This window comes from Opisthocomus hoazin, unplaced genomic scaffold (genome assembly GCF_030867145.1).
Source record: "Opisthocomus hoazin isolate bOpiHoa1 unplaced genomic scaffold, bOpiHoa1.hap1 HAP1_SCAFFOLD_124, whole genome shotgun sequence".
Lineage (NCBI taxonomy): Eukaryota > Metazoa > Chordata > Aves > Opisthocomiformes > Opisthocomidae > Opisthocomus > Opisthocomus hoazin.
The window spans coordinates 177,501-182,500 of NW_027448734.1; positions in this window are offsets into that span (position 1 = coordinate 177,501).

Here is a 5,000-nt window from a genome sequence, read left to right on the forward strand (position 1 = left end):
CCACCCCCCGCAAGCCCCCCCACCGCCGCCCCGGCTGAGAGAGCACAGGCAGCCCGCCGCCGGCCCTTCCCACCCCGTGCAGGCACCCCTGCATACGGGCCTCCGGCAGGGCCGGCCTGCCGCCCCCAGCCACCCCCCGCAAGCCCCCCCACCGCCGCCCCGGCTGAGAGAGCACAGGAACCCCGCCGCCGGCCCTTCCCACCCCGTGCAGGCACCCCTGCATACGGGCCTCCGGCAGGGCCGGCCTGCCGCCCCCAGCCACCCCCCGCAAGCCCCCCCACCGCCGCCCCGGCTCAGAGAGCACAGGCACCCCGCCGCCGCCCCTTCCCACCCCGTGCAGGCACCCCTGCATACGGGCCTCCGGCAGGGCCGGCCTGCCGACCCCAGCCACCCCCCGCAAGCCCCCCCCACCGCCGCCCCGGCTCAGAGAGCACAGGCAGCCCGCCGCAGGCCCACCCACCCCGTGCAGGCACCCCTGCATACGGGCCTCCGGCAGGGCCGGCCTGCCGACCCCAGCCACCCCCCGCAAGCCCCCCCACCGCCGCCCCGACTGAGACAGCACAGGCAGCCCGCCGCCGGCCCTTCCCACCCCGTGCAGGCACCCCTGCATACGGGCCTCCGGCAGGGCCGGCCTGCCGCCCCCAGCCACCCCCCGCAACCCCCCCCACCGCCGCCCCAGCTGAGAGAGCACAGGCAGCCCGCCGCCGGCCCTTCCCACCCCGTGCAGGCACCCCTGCATACGGGCCTCCGGCAGGGCCGGCCTGCCGCCCCCAGCCACCCCCCACAAGCCCCCCCACCACCGCCCCGGCTGAGAAAGCACAGGCAGCCCGCCGCCGGCCCTTCCCACCCCGTGCAGGCACCCCTGCATACGGGCCTCCGGCAGGGCCGGCCTGCCGCCCCCAGCCACCCGCCACAGGCCCCCCCACCGCCGCCCCGGCTGAGACAGCACAGGCAGCCCGCCGCCGGCCCTTCCCAAACCGTGCAGGCACCCCTGCATACGGGCCTCCGGCAGGGCCGGCCTGCCGCCCACAGCCACCCCCCGCAACCCCCCCCACCGCCGCCCCGGCTGAGAGAGCACAGGCAGCCCGCCGCCGGCCCTTCCCACCCCGTGCAGGCACCCCTGCATACGGGCCTCCGGCAGGGCCGGCCTGCCGCCCCCAGCCACCCCCCGCAAGCCCCCCCCACCGCCGCCCCGGCTCAGAGAGCACAGGCAGCCCGCCGCAGGCCCACCCACCCCGTGCAGGCACCCCTGCATACGGGCCTCCGGCAGGGCCGGCCTGCCGACCCCAGCCACCCCCCGCAAGCCCCCCCACCGCCGCCCCGACTGAGACAGCACAGGCAGCCCGCCGCCGGCCCTTCCCACCCCGTGCAGGCACCCCTGCATACGGGCCTCCGGCAGGGCCGGCCTGCCGCCCCCAGCCACCCCCCGCAACCCCCCCCACCGCCGCCCCGGCTGAGAGAGCACAGGCAGCCCGCCGCCGGCCCTTCCCACCCCGTGCAGGCACCCCTGCATACGGGCCTCCGGCAGGGCCGGCCTGCCGCCCCCAGCCACCCCCCGCAAGCCCCCCCACCGCCGCCCCGGCTGAGACAGCACAGGCAGCCCGCCGCCGGCCCTTCCCACCCCGTGCAGGCACCCCTGCATACGGGCCTCCGGCAGGGCCGGCCTGCCGACCCCAGCCACCCCTCCGCAAGCCCCCCCACCGCCGCCCCGGCTGAGAGAGCACAGGCAGCCCGCCGCCGGCCCTTCCCACCCCGTGCAGGCACCCCTGCATACGGGCCTCCGGCAGGGCCGGCCTGCCGCCCCCAGCCACCCGCCGCAGGCCCCCCCACCGCCGCCCCGGCTGAGACAGCACAGGCAGCCCGCCGCTGCCCCTTCCCACCCCGTGCAGGCACCCCTGCATACGGGCCTCCGGCAGGGCCGGCCTGCCGCCCCCAGCCACCCCCCGCAAGCCCCCCCCACCGCCGCCCCGGCTCAGAGAGCACGGGCAGCCCGCCGCCGGCCCTTCCCACCCCGTGCAGGCACCCCTGCATACGGGCCTCCGGCAGGGCCGGCCTGCCGACCCCAGCCACCCCCCGCAAGCCCCCCCACCGCCGCCCCGGCTGAGAGAGCACAGGCAGCCCGCCGCCGCCCCTTCCCACCCCGTGCAGGCACCCCTGCATACGGGCCTCCGGCAGGGCCGGCCTGCCGCCCCCAGCCACCCCCCGCAAGCCCCCCCACCGCCGCCCCGGCTGAGAGAGCACAGGCAGCCCGCCGCCGGCCCTTCCCACCCCGTGCAGGCACCCCTGCATAGGGGCCTCCGGCAGGGCCGGCCTGCCGCCCCCAGCCACCCCCCGCAAGCCCCCCCACCGCCGCCCCGGCTGAGAGAGCACAGGCAGCCCGCCGCCGGCCCTTCCCACCCCGTGCAGGCACCCCTGCATAGGGGCCTCCAGCAGGGCCGGCCTGCCGCCCCCAGCCACCCCCCGCAAGCCCCCCCCACCGCCGCCCCGGCTGAGACAGCACAGGCACCCCGCCGCCGCCCCTTCCCACCCCGTGCAGGCACCCCTGCATACGGGCCTCCGGCACGGCCGGCCTGCCGCCCCCAGCCACCCCCCACAAGCCCCCCCACCGCCGCCCCGGCTGAGAGAGCACAGGCAGCCCGCCGCCGGCCCTTCCCACCCCGTGCAGGCACCCCTGCATAGGGGCCTCCGGCAGGGCCGGCCTGCCGCCCCCAGCCACCCCCCACAAGCCCCCCCACCGCCGCCCCGGCTGAGACAGCACAGGCACCCCGCCGCCGCCCCTTCCCACCCCGTGCAGGCACCCCTGCATACGGGCCTCCGGCACGGCCGGCCTGCCGCCCCCAGCCACCCCCCACAAGCCCCCCCACCGCCGCCCCGGCTGAGAGAGCACAGGCAGCCCGCCGCCGCCCCTTCCCACCCCGTGCAGGCACCCCTGCATACGGGCCTCCGGCAGGGCCGGCCTGCCGACCCCAGCCACCCCCCGCAAGCCCCCCCACCGCCGCCCCGGCTGAGAGAGCACAGGCAGCCCGCCGCCGGCCCTTCCCACCCCGTGCAGGCACCCCTGCATACGGGCCTCCAGCACGGGCGACCCGCTCTGTCCGCAGGGAGGACAGGTCTACCCCTTCTGCCGGCAGGGAGGCCAGGTCTACCCCTTCTGCCGGCAGGGAGGCCAGGTCTACCCGTTTTACCTGCAGGGAGGCCAGGTCTACCCGTTCTGGCGGCAGGGAGACCAGGTCTACCCGTTCTGCCGGCAGGGATGCCAGGTCTACCCGTTTTACCGGCAGGGAGGCCAGGTCTACCCGTATTGCCGGCAGGGAGGCCAGGTCTACCCGTTTTACCGGCAGGGATGCCAGGTCTACCCGTTCTAGCGGCAGGGAGACCAGGTCTACCCGTATTGCCGGCAGGGATGCCAGGTCTACCCGTTTTACCGGCAGGGATGCCAGGTCTACCCATTTACCGGCAGGGATGCCAGGTCTACCCGTTCTGGCTGCAGGGAGGCCAGGTCTACCCATATTGCCGGCAGGGAGACCAGGTCTACCCATTTACCGGCAGGAAGACCAGGTCTACCCGTTCTGGCGGCAGGGAGAACAGGTCTACCCTTTTTGCCGGCAGGGAGACCAGGTCTACCCGTTTTGCCGGCAGGGAGACCAGGTCTACCCGTTCTGGCTGCAGGGAGACCAGGTCTACCCGTTTTGCCGGCAGGGATAACAGGTCTACCCGATTTACCTGCAGGGAGACCAGGTCTACCCCTTCTGCCGGCAGGGAGACCAGGTCTACCCGTTTTGCCGGCAGGGATGCCAGGTCTACCCGTTCTGGCGGCAGGGAGAACAGGTCTACCCGTTTTACCTGCAGGGAGAACAGGTCTACCCGTTTTACCGGCAGGGAGACCAGGTCTACCCGTTTTGCCGGCAGGGATGCCAGGTCTACCCGTTTTGCCGGCAGGGATAACAGGTCTACCCGTTTTACCGGCAGGGATAACAGGTCTACCCGTTTTACCTGCAGGGAGGCCAGGTCTACCCGTTTTACCGGCAGGGAGACCAGGTCTACCCGTTCTGGCGGCAGGGATGCCAGGTCTACCCGTTTTACCTGCACGGAGACCAGGTCTACCCGTTTTACCGGCAGGGAGGCCAGGTCTACCCGTTCTGGCGGCAGGGAGAACAGGTCTACCCTTTTTGCCGGCAGGGAGACCAGGTCTACCCGTTTTACCGGCAGGGATGCCAGGTCTACCCGCTTCCGGCAGGGATGCCAGGTCTACCCGGTTCCAGGCAGGGAGGCCTCGTCTACCCGTTCTGCCGGCAGGGAGGCCAGGTCTACCCGTTTTACCGTCCGCCGGGTCCGGTGTGCCCGATGTGGCCGCCGGAGCTGCCGGCGGAAAGGGATGCCTCGTCTACCTCGCTCCGGCGGGACTTTGGCTCCACCGCGGTTCTGGCAGGTAGACGTCTTGCCCGGTTCTTCTTCGGAGCTGCCGAAGGGGTCGCTGCTTTGCGCTGCCTCCAGTTACGTCATGGTAAGAGTCGGCGGCGCTCGCGCGCCTCCCCGCTGGGGGAAGACGGTTCTCTTCGAGCCCGCCGGGGCCGGGGACCTCGCTGTCCGTATACTAGGGCAGAGGGCTGGCGCTCGCGGACCAGCGCCATCGAACCGCTGCAGCTACTCGCGGTTCAGCCGGCAGACTCGGGCGTTGCACGGCGGCTGTGGCCGTGGCCGTTCTGCCTCCTACCTATCGCGCACGGCGCTTCCGACTGCCAGAAGCCGCGCGAAGCCGCTGCTTGCCCGCAGGCTCCGGTGGCCGTTGCCGACTGGAGCGAGGGCTCCAAGAGGGGTTTCTCCAGGGCCGGGCCGAGACGGGCGGCGGTCGCCGGCACTCGAACGCTTGTCACCCGCGGCTCAGCCGGCAGACTCGGGCGTTGCCCGGCGGCCCTGGCCGTGGCCGTTCTGCCTCCTACCTATCGCGCACGGCGCTTCCGACTGCCAGAAGCCGCGCGAAGCCGCTGCTTGCCCGCAGG